The sequence below is a fragment of the Scyliorhinus torazame genome, chromosome 7 (assembly GCF_047496885.1).
Source record: "Scyliorhinus torazame isolate Kashiwa2021f chromosome 7, sScyTor2.1, whole genome shotgun sequence".
Classification (NCBI taxonomy): domain Eukaryota; kingdom Metazoa; phylum Chordata; class Chondrichthyes; order Carcharhiniformes; family Scyliorhinidae; genus Scyliorhinus; species Scyliorhinus torazame.
The window spans coordinates 94797605-94816839 of record NC_092713.1 but is presented as its reverse complement, the minus strand read 5'-3'; the positions used below and the strand labels follow the sequence as shown (position 1 = coordinate 94816839).

Sequence of the window (19235 nt, the reverse complement as noted above, 5' to 3'; positions counted from 1 at the left end):
AGAGGTATACCAGGAGAATTTGGGTAACATCAGACGGTTAAAAGTCAAGATTCATGCAGATCCCGAAGCTACACAGTGGTTCTATTGGGCCAGACCTGTGCCTTACTCATTGCATGTAAAAGTGGAGACTGAGTTGAGGCAATTGGAGGGTTTGGACATCATCGAGCCCATAAAATGTGCAGAGTTAGGCAGCACCAATTTTACCTGTAGTCAAACCTGACAAGACTATTTGCATCTGCGGAGACCACAAGTTGATGGTAAACCAGGTGATGAAATTAGACAGGTACCCCACCCCCAAAATAGAGGACCTGAATGCAAAGTTGGCTGTGGGTCTAATATACACCAAGTTAGCTATGAGTCATGCATATCAGCAACTGGAAGTGGCTTCCAGAGAATTTGTCACCATTAATATGAACAAAGGGCCATAACATTATACGCGATTGCCATTGGAGGTCTCGTCGGCTTGTGTCATTTTTCAATGTACAATGGAGAGTCTGCTGCAAGATTTTTTGTTTACTTAGACAACGTGTTCATAATGGGAGCCACAGAGGAGGAGGATTTATCCAACCTGGAGGAAGGTTTGTAACATTCCAGAATACTGGTGTGCATTTAAAGAGAGAGAAGTGCACCTTTCAATCAAATAAGGTGGCTTATCTGGGTTATAGGTAATTATGATCGTACCACTATTATACCGGTGCCAAAGAAGAACCAGGGAATGTGTCTCAATGACTAAGAACCAGTGGCCCTGACATCTATCATTGTGAAGTGCTTCGAGAGGTTGGTCATGAGACACATCAGCTCCATCTTTCCAGATTGTCATGATCCACTGCAATTCACCTACTGCCACAATTGGTCCACAACAGACGCCATCTCCCTGGCCCTTCACTCATCCCTGGAGCACTTCAAGAACAAGGACTTCAACGCCAGACTCCTGTTCATTGACGACAGTTCCGCCTTCAACACCAAGGGCGGGATTCTCCGCCGGCGTGATTTTCCGTTTTGCTGGCGCCTCGGGATTTCCTGAGGTGTAACAGAGAATCCCGCCGGCAGGGGTCGGGGCAGAAATGTGATGCAGCGGGGCGGAGAATCCAGCCCCATATCCCAGCCAAGCCCATATCCAAATGCCAAATCCTAGGACTCGGATCTTCCCTCTGCATTTGGCCCCTTGACTTCCTGACCCATAGACCACAATCCGTAAGGATAAACAACAACACCTCCTCCACGATGGTCCTCAATACTGCGGCCCCGCAAGGCTGCGTATTTAGCCCTCTACGATACTCCCTATATACACATGGCAGTGTGGCAAAATTTGCCTCCAACTCCGTCTACAAGTTTGCTGATGACACGACCGTAGTGAGTCGGATCTTGAACAACAATGAGTCAGAATACAGGAAGAAGATAGAGAACTTAATGACATGGTGCAATGACAACAATCTTTCCCTTAATGTCAGCAAAACTAAGGAGCTGGTCATCGATTCAAGGAAGCCAATTGTCATACACACTCCTGTCTGCATCAATGATGCCGATGTGGAGATGGTTGACAGGCCTGCTTTTGGAGTCCTTCTGTGTGGCAGTAACACCCTCCTCAGCCTGTGGAGCTGCAGCTGAAACAGTCACAGGAAGAAGGGATTCAGATGGCACTGCTGGAGTCGCCTGGGCGGATGGCCCCGGGCTGTGCTCCAGCTGACCCTCCTCCCTATGTGTCAGGAGGGGCCCTGGTGTCCTGCTTAGGATATAGGGCAGCTGAAATCAGGATGAGAAGCCCCACCATCCTCTGGCATTGACACTAATGGATCCCAGCAAGTGCCTGTACCATGGTGTGCCTGTCCTGCAGTGCAGGACAAAAGGCTTGGACCAAAGTGTCCACAGCAGCCATCAACCTATCTGTGTTGATCTTGGTGCATTGGAGTGTTGGTACAAGTACCTCAGACATAAGGCAGGTGGATGTCTCCATGCAGCCTTTCAATCTAATGCATACCATCATCCCATCTTGATTTTCCCTCCTTTGAGATTCAGCAACTGTGGCATGACCGAATCCAGAGGCTTGTCATCTGGCTGTCTGACTGGGACACAGCAGATTCCTGGCCTCCAGCAATCCTCTGAGTGCCGGCGCCTTGGTATGCCCCTGCCTCTGCCTGCAATGCGTCTGACAATGTGATGTGCTCATCAGATTGTCACCCCGAGGTTTCTCTAGAACTAGGTCCCACCAAGGTGTGTGTCTCTATGCTAGTGGAGTGTGTGTGTGTGATCACTGTGACAGTTCTTCAACTTCGGGCACTGAATGGCTGTCCTCTTCTGCAGGGTATTGGCACTCACCACTGCTACCACCGCCTCTCACACTGGGTTCATCACCTTGCTCGTAATGATATGTATAATCAAGGAAAGTAAAGGGTTGACAAGATGATGTTCATGTATATCAACACGAGATGGCATCACTGAGTTGTCTTATAAAAGGCTGCGTCTCTAGTCATGCTGGGAAAAAGTGTTGGAGAAGTTGATGTAGAAGGATAGTGTGAAGTTGAGTTAGAGTGTAGATTATATATTAGAGAGATAATTAATTACTGTATCATAGATTCAATGCTATTATTTTGTTAACTGTTCCTCAGTAGAGTGCTAACCAATTTTAGTGTAAAATAAACTAGTTTTGATTTGAACATATAGCTTTATGTTCTTTGTCAACACTACGACTTTGGCTATCTTGGAGAACAATACAAGGAACATAACACGTTACCAGTAGAGAACAGTCATAGCATTGCTGGCTGGTTTTTGTCCTGAACACCTCACCGTGCGTGAGCCTCCGCAGCATCGAGCAGTTTCTCCAGGGAAGCTTTTGAATACCTGGGGGCTGTTTTCCTGCAAGCCTTCACTTCCCGGCGACCTGTGAAGTGTGGATGCTGTGCGCTGGGTGGCCTTAAATGTGGTGCCCCGATGATTTCAGCACTGAGATGATGGTGGGGCAGACGAATAATAGGCCACCCCACCAGAGATGGCCTTTGCCAATATCTGAGAAAATTCCAGCCATTGAAGCTACCTGGCAGCATTATTAATGGAAATCCATCAATTGACAATCCACATGCATGCAGTTGTCTGTCACAATATATTTACAATCTTCAGTCTCAGTGTGGCACTATGCTCAATGGTACCAAATGATAATACCATGTCATAGTAATTTGGGAGACATGGCCAAGTCTGCCAGAAAGCAGCCACCAGAAACATTTACAGCCTTCATATTAGTTCCAAATTTACAGATAATGGGTGGAATTCTCTGCCTCGCGACGCCGCGACGGCTAATGGTGATCGGATGGAGGATTTGGTGTATGGCTAAAATCGAGGTCTGCCCGCGGTGCCAAATCAAACGCCATGCCCCGGTCCCTCGCTGGTGGCGCTCTGCACCGGCATCCAAAACCGGCATTTACATTCATTTACATGCCGTTTGACCCAATATGCTCTGGGCCTCTGCGATGCTTCGCCCCTCTCAGGCGGAAGTCATGCAGGCGCGTGTTTATAAATGGGGACTGGGTGCCACAGCTGCTGCGGGGGAGAGAGAAGATAAGCAAAGTTTGAAATACTGTTTAAAATTGTAGCGCCTGCTGGGGGAGTGGAAACCAGGGCTGCGGGAGTAGCGGGGAGCAGCTTGGTGACAGCTCCGTGGATTCAGGGTGTCCCCCTCGTGATCAGGGTGGCCTGGCTCAGGCCGACATTGCTGCAGTATTTGTTTGACCACACACATTTGGTACAAGTTACAGGCCCCTGGCTGATCACACTGCTGCCGGCTCACTGTGTCCTGTAAATATTCAGAGAGCTTCTGGTAATTTGGGAGCCCACCCAGGCCGCCCCCCTGGAAACCCTCAGACACCAGCTGTATCATCAGTGGGATGGCTGTGGCCAAGCTCAATCAGTGGCCCTCCAGGTGCTGGCAATCCTCAGTGCACTCATCAGAAGCGCAGCCCCACTGCAGGGGAAGCAGGGGAATAGTAGAGCTCACCCCAAACAAAGGACACATGCACCGTGGTGTTTCGTACCATCCCTGGCACACAGCCCCTCATACAGCAGAGGCCTCACCAGTGAGACTATTAGCTAGCCCACACCTCTGGACCACCAGCTGTCTCCAACACTGCCTGCCCACCGTGCTCCTGCTCCCGCCCATCCTGCCCCAGTCAGGTTGTCACAACCTGTGTGTCACGCCCAGGACCCACATCACGCTGTAGTTAAACTTCCAGCAGACGCCCACTTCCCTTGCTCCCCCCTATCTATAGGACCTGCCCACACACAAGCCTCTAAGCTTAAGCACTGGCATGGGCTCCATCACTTCCTCCTCCCTCGGGGTGCTCAATGACCCCTGGGCTACTCCATGGGATGGAGGTGAGGCTGGAGTGAGCTCCGAAGGCTCTACCAACACCTGGCGCTTCCAGTCCTGGAGACTCACTCTTACCTGAACCAGGGTCTTGATGCACTCAACCATAGAGCACAGAGACTGGGCCACATCCCTCAGCAAGTGAGTCATGTCCCTTTGCACCTCAGTCACGTCCCTCTACCCCACTGGCGTAAAAACTGAGTGCCGCAGTAACTTTCAGTGACACTGGCAGTGGATTCCCTCCAACTCCTGCAGAAGGTGGCAGATGCGACCAACCAGTTCCCTGGACAGGTGACTGGTTCTCAGACATCTGCAAGTATTGTTACGGTCCCAGTTGGTGTTACTACTGGATGAGAAGGTCCCAGAATGGGACCCTGGCTCAATAGATCATGGGAGGGATTCTCTGTTGGCTGACGGCAAAATCGTGAAATGCGATTGGGTGGAGAATAGGATCTGATGCCAAAATCTTGGTAGGCACCTATTTGACGGCAAATCGCATTTCTCCATCACCCTAACAGCGGGGTCAATGCGTTCCAGATCGCACGTACTGTAAACACTGTTTGCATGTCATTAGCAGGCCCGACCCAGTATTCTCCGGAGCCTCCTCGATTCTCCGCCTGTGATGGGCCGAGATTCCGACTGCGCGGTTCACTTGTGCTTTTGAAACGCGTGAAACCAGTGTCGTGGCTGATGAGGGAGAGAGAGAGGAAGTAGGATATGGAGAGTCACAACTATGGGCTGTCGGGCCGGACACCGGCCAGGCTGGCTGGGGTGGGGCGAGGCCCTGCAAGGGCCGGTTGAGGGGGGGGGGGGGGGAGGGGGGCGGAAGGTTGACAGGGGAACAGGCCGAGTAGCCAGGGTGATCCCCCTAGGGACTGGGGTAGTGTCCAGTCACAGACCACCTCTGCCGTGGTCTGCAAGGCAGCCATCATGCTACGCACCCCACTGATCACCCACCTTGGCCTCTGGTTCTGCAGAGTGACACCGACCGTATGGATGTCCCCACCTCCCTCTCCCCTGCTCCCAACCCTCCGCCATATTCCCCCCACCCCAGCCGGCTAGCGGCCTACCCAGGGCAACACCCACAGTAGCTCCTATGGGGACGCCGGTGGGGGGTGCGTAGTGTACCGCTTACATGGGCAGTGCCAGCCGATGGTACCCATAGCTTCAGGGACTGTGCCAGTGCCAGAGGCTTCCACGGTGCCGGCCACTGATGGGGCCAGACATGGTGGGGCGGGGGGGGGGAACATGTGGGGGGCAGAGTCTGCAGTGCCAACCAACCGGGGCCACCATGTAGTCCGGTGAACCTGGTCGGGCACAGGAGTACGCACCATGCTAACATGTCAGCCTTTCACCCCTTTCAGACAATGGATATTGGAATACAACCAGCAATGGTGGCCTGCCTGCTAGATGCCGCAGCCCTGGGGATGCCCTGCATCTGTTCGCGCTGGAGCTGCTTGAAGAGGAGGAAGTTGCAGCAGCGGAGTGTGCAACAGTGGAGGTGCAGATGCGGATAGTGGTACAAAGGGACAGGAGGCAGCTGCCCAGCATGAAGAGCCAGCTGCCCAACAGGCCGAGGAGGTGCCAAGGAGACACCTCATGAGGCTTCGTGTGTACCGGCAGCGCCTGTCAAGACTCCGGCTGTGCAGAGAGACAGTGTGACATAACTGCCAGATCATGGCACACCTGGCAGCGAGGGGGTATGGGGAGGACACCCAATCCCGGTGGCCTTCAACGTGACGGTCACCCTGAAGATTTACGCCACGGGGTCCTTCCAGGTGCCGAGTGGGGACCTGTTTGGGATCTTACAGACCTCGGTGCACAGGTGCATCCGTGCCATCACAGAGGCCCTATATGCTCAGGTGGCTCAATACATCCATTTCAATGTGGACAGTGCCCACCAGGATGCCCGGGCAGCAGGGTTCGCCGCCATCGACAGGATACTCCGGTTCCAGAGGGCGATCGATGGGATGCATGTCGCCTAACGAGCACCTGCAGATGACAGGCCGCTCTACACAAACCAAAAGGGGTTCCACTCGATTAACGTGCAGCTGATATGTGCCCATCAGCTTCGCATCATACACATCTGCGCCCAATATCCCGGCAGTATGGGCTGACGGTGGTGGGGACAGTCGGGGGGTGGGGAGCCCCAGCCACCAACAACATCTTCTGTGCAGCCTGCTCACTTGCATGACACATCTTAATATGGCTTTGTCATTGAAGCCCTTCTTTCTGGTAGGCGTACTAAATGTGTCATGTTCACATGCTTCATTATTTTTCAGAGCGAAGTACTGAAAGAAATGCTTTATCACCTCATTGTAGCTCCTGTTCTCCTCTTCACTGTCACAGGTGAAGGTATGGTACAGTTCTGTTGTTTGAGGACCTGCTACCGCAAGCAGCAGTGCAATAACCCTCTCGGCAGGCTGTGCCTGCAGGCCAAGGGCTACAATATAGAATCCAAATTGCTTCTTTAAAGCACGCCAATTTTTTTCTACATTTTCAGAGAATTGAAACTGGTGGGGTCCTTTAAACCTTCCATCTCTAACTTCATCATCGTACACTTCGTTGAGTCGCCGATGGTCGCAGTTCACCAGGTCGGTGGAAGAATCTTTTCCTTTTTTCGTTCTTTGGCCGATTTAACTTTGCCTTTTCTGCTGTCACCCTCAAATCTTCATCACTCCTAGTATCATGTTGTGTTCTGTGATCTTGTTTGCAATGAACCTACAGAACTGCTGGTGACTTAACCAGCATGATGTTTTATTGATGTACATGTGGTAAGGTAACAATCAGAATTGCTATACAGACCAAATTATTTATAGAGTTACATTAGATTGTCCTGGAACTATCCTTATGTGCAACTGTCCTTGTGTACGCCTTACAACTTTCTGGCATTAGCTGGATGTCACATATCTGACACCACCTGCTGGTGGGAGATCGCACTACTGAGTACATATAATATTATTCACAGGCATATCACCACAAGCCCGAGAAATAGTTTGAGATTTAAAATGGACAATCAGGAGAACCTCACAGAAATGTTAATACCTGGGACCGGTGGGGGCATGTAGGAGGAGGTCACATGTTGGATGGCTCCTGCTCGAGGCTTGATTTTGTAGAATTTATGTCTGGTCCCAGGGGCAATTTTTAGTTAAATAAGTGCGGGAAGACATAAGGAAGAAGGATGTCCAAAGCCCAAAGGAAAGCTGCCATGAAGAAGGGGGCGAATGAAGGTTCGCCGTTGAGTGGAAGGGTCGGCTTGGCAACTGGAAGGATGGCAGAATCTGGGTCGCTGGGCGGGGCTGCACTGTTCACGGCAGAAAAGATGATCGAGGTGATGGTTGTGGAACTTGAAAAACAGTTCGCAAAGTACATGGAGGTGATGAGGAAGGAGATGATGGCAGCATTGAAGGTGCTGGTGGAGGAGGTGATTGCACCGGTGAAGGTGGTGGTGTCGAGGACATCGGTCGAGGTACGAGAGCAGGGTGAGAAACTGAAGGGAGTGGAAGAGGCCTTGTTGCAACACAGTGATCAACTCACCTCAATGGGTGAGGAGCTGCAGAGGATGGTGGAGACCAACAAGGGTCTGCGAGCCAAAGTGGAGGACCTGGAAAACAGATCTAGTCGCAAAATCTGAGGATCATGGGTCTGCCTGAAGGGGTGGAGGGCCCGAGGCTGACGGAGTATTTTGCCAAGATGTTGGCGGAGCTGTTGGGGGAGGGGGAAGATCCCTCTGGGTACGAACTGGATCGGGCTCATAGGGCGTAGATGCCGAAACCAAAGGCAAATGGGCCGCCAAGAGCAGTGATTATTTATTTCCGTAGGTACCACCTAAAGGAGAAGGTCCTGTGTTGAGCTAAGCAGAAGCGGGAAGTGCAGTGGGCTAGAGTTGGTATACCTATATACCAGGACTTCACTGTGGAGTTGGCAAGGAGGCGGGCAGCCTCCGGTCGCGTGAAGACGGCACTGTATAACAGCAAAGTGCGGTGCTCATTGTTATTAAGAGTAAATCAAATCACTACATGCATGGTAAAATGCCGAACTCAGGATGTTGCTGTTCAAGTTGCCCTATTCCTTTACAGCAGTATTGTGCCATGAGATCTAATATTCAAAGACTTGAAGGGCATGATGTTGTGGTAATTAGCACTAGGTTCTCATTAATTAGCTCAGAAAAAGTTAGCGCTTGCCTGTTCAAGTGTAACTGAGCTTTTAACAACGTGGTAAGTCTTAATTACTACTGAACAATTTCTCTGGCATGAAGAATTTATTTTTATAAGTGTGGAGTCTTATTCTGTCCTATTTCACCATCTTACACAAGTCGGCGTCGACAGGCTTAGATGGGGGAAAGGGGAAAGTAAAGCATAAAATTGATTCGTGAATTTAAACTTTTAGAAACACCATCTTGCAAATAAAAGTATATCATATACACATATGTGCCTGCACTTAGAAATGTTAAGTGCTGCCGTTGTGAAGTCTTTATTGCACAATAAAGTAAAACAATGTTAAGCATAACGCATGAATTAACAGTGGACAATACATCAATAATCAAAGATTTGGAGAGTGTGGTAGCAGTTAATTAATTGCCTGATGAGGAATAGGAGCAATCAGGGCACCGCAGGGCAACATGTGAGTCTATGTGTCAGTGGCATCTTGACCTGTAACAGAGTGAAGGAGTGACAGATTAAACATTTGGCAAAGATCTTATCTCACACACACTACTATTTGCACTTCATCCCGAAAAAATGTATATAATATTAATTATTCAAGTCCATCCAAATATTGTCTCCTGTAGCCAGGTGCCAAGAGGCACTAGATACAGATTAGTGATACTATCCTTACCAAATGTTCTCTCCTCTCCCCCCACTCCCTCCTCATTTTCAAACAGAACACTCACAGCCGTCGTTGCCCCAGCTTTGCCTTTGGTTTGACATAATTCATGAGGAATTAATCAGGCTAGGGATCAAACTGTAATGCCCCTGCTCCATGGCAATTTACATCTGTGCTCTGTTACAATAATAACAATAATCTTTATTGTCACAAGTTGGCTTACATTAACGCTGCAATGAAGTTACTGTGAAAAGCCCCTAGTCGCCACACTCCGGTGCCTGTTCGGGTACACAGAGGGAGAATTCAGAATGTGTTAATGCATGCGTACTAACAGGGATACAAGGTAAACCTGAGAAATTTTGTTGCGTAAAATTGTCGGGAGTTTTGTAGGCCGGAAATTAGCGTAAGCCGTACCCATGTTTACATCACCCCCTGTTCCAAATTCAGTAGAGAACCCAGAGATAGAGAAAATCGCAATGAAGACAATGGAACGCCTTATGAAACCCCAGAGTAGGACAGTGTCCTGTATGGGAAGAAGAGATCAGGAGATATCTCAAAGGGAAAGGATGGCCCCTTTGGAGTGAATTCTGCGCCAATGATGAAACAGGTCCCGGGAGTATAGGGTATACTTGGTGGGAGAACCTGACAGAGATCCATAAGAAGAACTTGGGGAAAGCTCGCAAGCCGATGGCAATCGTGTCCTGCTTGGCACAATTGCGAGGCACAGAGGAGGTCGTTAGGACGCTCCATAGAGAGATTGAAGAGAGAGACAGGAATAGTGAAGGAGATGTGAGCGAATTTGAGAAGGAGAACGGGGAATTGAGAGAGCAGTTAGCGGCAAGGGACAAGGAGGTGGCTGATGCCAAGCTGGCACACCAGTCTTGTCTCGCCCATTTGAGTAGTTTTCAGAACCAATATGATAAGGCCTACCAAGACACGCAACACGCGGTCTTGGTAAGACAGGAAACCGAACAACAGGTTGAGCAGTGCAGAAACAGTGCAATTACTTAAAAGCAGCCCCACGAGCACTCCACACTTCCACGACGGAACAAAGGCTGAGCTCGGTAGATCACGCAAAGTGCCGGAAGCAAATTGCAGAATTGCAATCTCTGCTTTCCGTTCAGAATGGGTTTCAGAGCACGTTTGGACCCCAGTTAGACCAGGAAAACGGCCCCGATTGGCAGGAGTTAAGTGAGACTGCCCACAGATATGTACATGGGACATGTACACAGGAAAAAACCCAGAAACGAAAAGCACCCCAACCCCCGACTGCACAGGCAGAACACACCCCTATGAACCCTGTAACCACACAGCGCAGGGCCACAACAGAAGGAGACTCAGATTTCCTGTACACAGTTAACAGTCCGTTAACAGTCACTCAATTATGGGACGCGTGCGATAAGATTACACCGTTCCTACCCACATCGGACCCCAACCATTACTTTGCAAGAGTCAAACAGCAGGTGACCATGTACGGCCTGGATGAAAAGGAGCAAGTGAAGCTCACAGTTTTAAGCCTCAACCCTTCAGTTGTGGCAGCCCTTCCCGACCCACAGGATGTAGGAGGAGGCGCACTCCAAGAAATGCACACAGCAATCTTAGATGCGATCGGCTATAACAAAGTAGACCCTGTAGAAGACTTAAACAAATGTAGGCAGAAAAAGACAGAGCACCCCATAGCGTTTGCTGGACGCTTGTGGATTCATTTTACAGCGGTATTTGGAGAGTTAGCCCGCGCCCATTTGTCCCCAGATAATATGGCCAAATGGACTTACATCCTAGTCTCTCATGCGACAGAGGCAGGACAGAGAGCTTGCGCAAATTACGAGCCCTCAGACAAGGCCCACAATGAGAAATGGGTTTTGAAAAGATTGTCCCGCACTTGGGAACAGTCCATCCAAGGCAAAACCGCATTTGTTAAAACCGAGGAAGAACAGGCAGACATGCATCCAGTTAGGACGCACCGGAACCCCGCATGGGTAAAAGAGGGGAGGAACAGCCCACAGCAACCCAAATCCCAGGAGTGTTACAATTGTGGACAATTAGGACACTACGCATGAGAATGTCAAGCGCCCCAGAAGCAGCAGAGAAACCAACAGACAGGCACCCTAAATAAGAATAGGGCAAAGCCAATCCACAGTGTTAGCGCCCATTCTGAGAATGCAGATATGAACGGCACCGACTGAAGGTGTTCGGGATCCCCAACTTGCTCTGCGAAACCTTTGGGACAAGTCTGGTAGACTGGTAGTGGCAGGCACAGTCCGGGGCACCCCGTAGAATTCCTTTGGGACACAGGAGGATCCCGCACCACGCTCAATTCCTCCACGATGTTTCAATGAGACACGTGGCCCACCACCGACACCATTACACTCAGCAGTTTTACAGGTCATTTATAGTAGGTACACATCACAGCCCTTGTAGCAATTGTGATAGGGAACATTAAAACTAAACACCCCGTAGTTCTGGTCGATCTACCCCAGACAGCTGAACACATCTTAGGAATTGCCTTCTGAGCTCCCACAATCTATCATTTGATCCGGTAAATAAATGTGTATGGAGAATGGCAAAGGCAGCACGAACCCCCGCCACACTCACAGTTGGAGAGTATGAAAATCGAATCAGCGCAGTAGGAGACTTCTGGTTCAACCCCCGAGCCATTAGTCATGACAAACAAGTTATAGAGGTCCTGCCGCAACACAAAGCAGCATTTGCACAGCACAAGCACGACTGTGGCAAGATCGCTGGCTTAGTGAATATTATAGGTCCCGACCCCCGACCCCAAAAGCAGTACGGTTTTCACCAAGAAACAGAGGAAGAAATCTCAAAGGTAATAGAGCCTAGTAGCAGCCCCCACCATAGCCACGAGTCCCGAGACCATGCTCAAACAGGGACTACAGTCAATTTTTTTTTCGGTTTTGGATATTAGCAACGGCTTTTGGTCCATTCCATTGGATAAAGTGTGCCAATATAAATTTCCATTCACATTCCAGGGACAGCAATATACGTGGACGTGCCTTCCACAAGGCTTCCACACTCCTCCTCCATTTTCCACCGACAGCTGGCAAATGGATTAGCAAAGTTTTCCCGACCTGATTGTCTGGTCCAATATGTAGATGATCTGCTACTACAGACGGACACAAAGGGAGAGCACATTTCGCTTCTCGGCGAACTTTTAGGACTCCTAAAACAGATTGGATGTAAAGTTCACCCCAAGAAGGCCCAGATTTTGCAGGAAAAAGTGATTTACTTGGGTACAGTAATCACACGTGGTAAACGCGAGATCGAGCAAAAGAGAATTGCCTCGATCGTCAAATTGTCCATTCCCCATAACGTAACAGCCCTCCGGTCATTTCTAGTACTGTGGAAACCATATCGACAGTTTCGCCACAAAAGCAGCGCCCCTATCCAAACTTCTCAAGAAACAAGCACCTTGGGAATGGCTTCCACAGCACACGGATGCCGTGGATGCTTTAAAAGAGCCGTCAGCGTTACAGGTCCCAGATCCACTTTCCCCATATGCAATTGAAGTAGCAAGCACCGACTGAACCTTTTCGGCTGTGCTCCTCCAAGAACACCATGACCGATTAGACCCCGTGGCATACGCCTCACGCGTGTTAGATCCTGTCGAGCAAGGATTTTCTGCCTGCGAAAGGCACCTGCTCGCAGTTTTTTGGGCAGTACAATATTTTGCCTACATTACACGACTCAACCCCATCACTATTCTCACTGAACACACCCCAACACAGCTACTACTAGATGGTCGACTTAAGGATGGCACAGTCAGCCAAATCCGGGCAGCCCGTTGGACCCTTTTACAGGGATCTGACATAACAGTTAAGAGAACCAAGACCCATACTTTCCTAGCCGAGAACTTACAATATGCTGGTACCTCACACGAGTGTGAGATCATCTCCACTTAACATAATACAGGACCCTTTATATCTAAGTCAGCTCCCAGGAAAGCAGGTACTACACCCCAGAGACCCCAGCCCACGGACACGTGCGCACCCCTTAGAATCTATGCGGATGTCTCCTCCACAGTATTAAATGGGAAAAGAATTACCGGTTGCGGTATTTATGTCGAGGACGCGCCCTAGAAGAGATTTCGTTGAAATTGCCAGGACACTTAGGCTCACAGGCAGCAGAACTGGCAGCCATAGCGTACATTGTAGATCACCCCGACTCGTTTCCAACCCCAGCCAACATATATTCGGACAGTTTATATGTCTGCAACAGTTTAACCGAATTCCTACCCCTGTGGGAAACTAGAAGATTCGTTTCCGCAGAGGAAAGCCCCTACCCTCAGCCCCATTACTCTGGCATATCCTAGAAACTGCTAAAGATAGAAAATATGGCATTATTAAAGTTCGCAGTCATCATCGTTCTTCCCCCCCGGTAAAGTTAAAGCAGACGCCCCAGCGAAGGCAGGTTCCAGACATGGTCACTTTTGGAACCCCCCGAAAGCACCCCAGTACACGCGGTTTAGGTCTCACAGACCAACATTCAAGATTTGGCAAAGGCTTAAAAAGAAGATGAGAAGCTCAGGGAAGCTTTAAAAGGCAACTTCCCAGCCCTTTATGATAAGTTTAAAAACGCGATAACCACGCATGACGGTGTGATTCTAAAAGACGGCATTTATGTAGTCCCCAGCCAGGACAGGAACCAAATTATTTGTCAGTTCCATGACAATCATGGACACCAGGGCATTGAACCCACTCTAGCCCACCTCAGACCTCTCTGCTGGTGGCCTGATTTAAAAGCCAATGTTACTCATTACATTGAGAATTGCCTAATCTGTGCCCAGAACAATCCGGACAGATATGCAAGAAAGGTATATCTTAGTCACACCTGCCCCGTTAATGGCCCCTGCTAAATCAAACTTTGGTTCATTGCTGTAATTCACACATGGGCTAATCTTTTCTCCAGATGAGTCTTAGCCACTGATTAAGTCCACTCTGCTCCTAAAGGGATGCATTAAACGTTCACTGCGAAATTTTGGGCGTGGTGGTCTGGCCTCCTAGTGGCGTGTTTCTCAGTGTCAGGAGTTGTCTGCCGTTGGCCGGTGGTGGTATCTTCTTGTCCCATTGAATCCACTCCACCCCACCAGGAAACCCACATCAGTGGGACCGGAATATCCTGCCTCCCATGAACAGGGGAAGATTTTGCCCCCGTTAGCTTAAGCATCAACCAATTTCCTAGTGTATCTTGTGGCTTGTGGATTCAAAATCCAGCCAAGTGCCCCGAAATTTGTTATGATCGTGTTAGGGACCGTTAATATTTAAAAAGTAATCTGAACATCTCATTTTAATCAATAGATATATGGCAAATGATTTCATGTTTAAAAAAGAGTTATTGTACATAAAAGAGTTAAACATAACAAGCACTAGACTTGCTTGTTAGGTGAATTGGACATTCTGAATTCTCCCTCAGTGTGCCCAAACTGGCGCCGGAGTGTGGAGACTAGGGCATTTTCACAGTAACATCATTGCAGTGTTACTTGTGACACTAATCAAGATTATTATTGTTATTAACTAATAATATGGTTTATAACAATATATGTTATACACTCACTTCTAGTCCTTACTTCTCCCAAACCTTTTTCTGATAAGACATGTCAATCTTAATTTAAATTATTTACTTCTTTAGTGATCACTTACAAGAACACCACAGTTCTCTGGAATATACATTAATTCTCCTCAATTTCAGAGGTAAAGCTTTCATTTACCACCCCTTGACTATGGATGCCTCAGTCTCTTGTCTGGTTGCTTTCCCAATACTTCCAAGCTAATCTTCTGATTGCTTTCTGTTGCCACAAGACACCATTTGTAGATTTGGACTATTTGTACGTATTATGCTTGCTGTGCTTGTATATATATTTGTTAAACCAGCTTTAAAAATTTTAAAGAAAAAAATTAATACTTTTAGACTCACAGGCTAATGATATCACATGTAAATATACTGATGATAATGTATTAATTTATTCTTTCAAAGGAAAGGGGATGCAGTAATATCATGGTGGTGTTGTAATTCACCTACTGACCACTAGGAGTCTCATTATTATATAAGTGAATATTATAGTCAGGTGACCTCTTTACAACCACTGGGCTCACGGAGTGACGAGCTGGCGAGAACGGCAGAGGCGCTGTCAATACCGCCCTAAAGCTCGTACCCCTACACGAAGCCGCCTCCATCTGCCCCCACACCTACCCCTCCCCCCATTACTCATTTCCTGACCATGCCAATGTTCGCCGCCTAGTAATAATTCATCATGTTCGACAACGTCAGCCTCCCCTCTCCTCGCCCCCACTCCACGTAAGCCTCCTGACTGGCAGGGTCTTCCCCACCCCCACAATGCCAGAGATCAGCACATTGACCTTTTTAAAGTATACCTTTGGGATGATGATTGGAAGGTACTGAAATAAGAACAGAAACCTTGGCAGCACTGTTATTTTTACTGACTGCACCCATCCCACCAGTGACAATGCCAGCACATCCCACCTCTTAAAGTCCGTCTTCATCTGCTCCACCAACCGAGTCAAGTTCAGCTTGTGCAGCTGTCCCCAGCCCTACATCACCTGGAGGCACCACAATACCTTGAACAGCAGCTCCCCTAATCTCCTCTCCTGCCGGCCAGTCTCAATCGGGAGCACCTCGCTTTTTCTCATATTCAACTTGTACCCAGAGAACCGGCCGAATTCCTCCAAAATCCCCATAATCCGCCCAATACCGCCCAATGGGTCTGAAATGTATAACAGCAGGTCATCTGCATATAGCAAGACCCTGTGCTCGGCACCCCCCCACCCCTGCACAATCCCTCTCCAGTTCCCGATGCCCGAAGCGCCATTGCCAGCGGCTCTATCGCCAAAGCAAAGAGCAACGGGGAGAGCGGGCACAGCTGTAGTGCATGATGCTAAAGTTGAATTTCTACGATCTCTGCAAACGTGAAAGGAGCTGTGCCTGGCTGATACCCTCTCCAGAGCCTTCTTACCCACACTGGCCAAGTAAATCGCGAGGAGGTTGTTGACACACAGCATGCAAGGGCTACTCAGAGTATTCAATAAACAATTAGTATTGTAAGTCCCTGGTTGCCAGTCATTGGATCTCATCTCTTCTACAATGTTCATTGGAAGGAATCCTGGCTAATATTTTGCTGCCTTGGCCCAGGACCTTAATGCAAATTTTAGTACCCTTACAATCGTCATAACACTCAGCTAATTCCTCACAGAATCCGGGGCCTTTCTATATGGTCTCCATTATGCTACATGGTTCATTTACCGACTGAATTGAAGAAATATATTAAAATCAATACTTAGCCCCAATAGCTCCGAAAAGGTACTCAGGGAGTCCGGTAATAATAGCTTCATTGAGAATTTGGAGGCAGTTTCGTCAACAGTTCGGGTTGGGGGCAGGGTCAAGGGAAATGCCGATTCGGGGGAACCACAGATTTGAGGCAGGGAGGTGGGATGGAAATTTTCAGAAATGGGAGGAGAAGGGGATTAAGACACTGAAAGATTTGTTTCTTAGGGGTCGGTTTGCAGGATTGAAGGAGCTGGAAGCGAAGTATGGGCTGGAGCAGGGGGAAATGTTTAGATACATGCAGGTTTGAGATTTTGCCAGAAAGGAGATACAGAACTTCCCGGAGGAGCTGACGCCAGGGGGACTGGAGAAGGGGGTAATGGCAGCGGTTTACGGAGCTATTTTGGAAGAGGAGAAGGCACCACTGGAAGGGATCAAAGCAAAGTGGGAGGAAGAGTTGGGAGAGGATATGGAGGAGGGGTTCTGGTGTGAGGTGCTCCGGAGAGTGAATGCCTCCACCTCGTGCGCGAGGTTGGGACTGATACAGCTGAAGGTGGTATACAGAGCACACCTCACAAGGGCAAGGATAAGCCGATTCTTTGAAGGAGTAGAAGATGTGTGTGAACGTTGCGGAGGGGGGGGGCAATCACGTTCATGTGTTTTAGTCCTGTCCAAAGCTGGAGGATTACTGGAAGGAGGTTTTTAGGGTAATTTCTAAAGTGGTGCACGTGAAACTGGACCCGGGCCCCCGGGAGGCCATATTCGGGGTGTCGGACCAGCCGGGGTTGGAAACGGGTGCAGAGGCAGATGTTGTAGCCTTTGCCTCGTTGATCGCCCGAAGGCGGATCCTGATGGGTTGGAGAGCAACCTCTCCACCCTGTGCCCTGGCGTGGCGGGGGGATATGTTGGAATTCTTGACTCTTGAGAATGTTAAGTTTGAACTGAGGGGAAGGATAGAGGGGTTCTAAAATTCATGGGCATTATTATGCACTTTCAAGACCTGGATAAAATCGAACATTAATTGGGAGGGGGGTGAGTGGGAGGGTTGGGGGGAGGGGGGCGGTGTGTGTTACTTGTGGCTATGGGTGACTCCTGATTCCTTTTTGTCATTTGTTTACGTGAACATGCGGGCTATTGCTTGGGGTTTGGTGGGAGGATGGGATCGTTGTTATTGATATGGGGATTGACATATTTGTTACTCATTATTGTTTATTGTTGGTGGGTGTAAATTTGGGAGAAAATGTGAAAATGGAGGAGAATAAAGAATTTAAAAAAAAAAAAATCAATACATAGCCATGGTTCAATGGGCAGCATCCACACCTCTGAATCAGATGGTGGTGGGGTTATGTCTCAGCCTAGAGACTTGAGTACAACATCAAGGTTGACATTCCAGTGCATTCTGCCTTCTTGCAAGCCACATAACTAGGGCAATAGAGAGAATTTTAAACAAAATAGTGTGCACAAGGGATCAAGTTTGGGAGGATGTAGTGAACAAAAGAGTAGAGACAAGGCAAGAGAGAAAGGTACCGTGTGGAAAATGATAAACGGACCAAGACAGGATGGGACAGTGAGTACGAATCTAAGAGTAAACCAATAGAAAGGCTAGAGGTGACAAAAATAATAAAAGGACAAGGCTAAAGGCTCTCTATCTAATTGCACATAGCATTCAAGAGGAAACAGATGAACTGATAACGCAAATAGAAATAAGTAAGTATGATCTGAAAACTATTACAATGAGATAACTACAGGATGACAGAGATTGGGACCAAAATATTGAAGGGTATATGATATTTGGGAAGGACAGGAAGTTAGCAAAAGGTGGAGGGGCGGTGTAAGCATCCTCCTGTTAAGTCCTGTCTGAACCTGTTTTTTACTTTCAATTTCTGTCATTCTGCTGTTTCAATTTTTACACCTGGATAATTAGTGGGACCTATGCCTTTAAGATAGACTTCACCCTTTTTTTTAAAAAGGGCACTGCAGCAGGATGTGCTGTTATATCTGACATCAGTGATAACACCTCATGGTGGACTTGGCTGGCAGCCGATGAGCTGCTTTACAATTGCGGGCCTTAACTGATATCCAATGCTGATTCGTGCATATACAAGGCAGGCCAGCAGCACGGTTCAATTCTCGTAACAGCCTCCCTGAACAGGCGCCGGAATGTGGCGACTAGGGGCTTTTCACAGTGACTTCATTTGAAGCCTACTTGGGACAATAAGCGATTTTCATTTAATTTCATTTTCATATAGTTCTGGAATGCTCCTTCCTCTGTGGGACTGTGTTTTGATTTTAGTTTTGTTTTGAACAGAAGCTGGAGGGTTACACCTCTAATTTCTCTCTCTCACCTGATGAATTCTTTCTGAAGGTTCAGAGTAAAGACCTTTCTCTCAGCCCAGCCCGTTTGAGTGGCAAAGAAAATCCAGTCCAGCACCAGCTGCAGGCAGGGTCAGTTGATTTCAGAAAACTTATCACCTCATGGTCAAAGTACAAAAGAAGAGCCATGATACATAGGCCAAGCTTCCCTTTAGAATTTGGTTTGCGGGGCAATGACCACCTGCCAGATCATCATAATAGATACATTCCAATGAGAAAGAAAATTCCAAGGGAAGATCCATCATCTGTGGTTAATGATAAAAGCTAAAGATAATATGAAACTTAAAGTAAAACACGTATATTTAAGTAGACAGGTGATAGGTCAGAAGATTGGACAGCAGAGAATGACAAAAAGATTAATAAGGAGAGAAACTTTAGTGTATCAGAG

General features: G+C 48.3%; 1 long non-coding RNA gene across 1 annotated transcript; it reads right to left on the bottom strand.

Moving 5' to 3' along the window:
- Nucleotides 1-8783: 8783 nt before the first annotated feature.
- LOC140427307 (uncharacterized) lies at nucleotides 8784-18954 on the bottom strand. The gene is made up of 2 exons (XR_011948457.1): nucleotides 18820-18954; nucleotides 8784-9006 (listed from the first exon to the last, which is right to left on the bottom strand). It is a non-coding gene; the product is annotated as an uncharacterized lncRNA (long non-coding RNA).
- Between the last annotated feature and the right edge of the window lie 281 nt (nucleotides 18955-19235).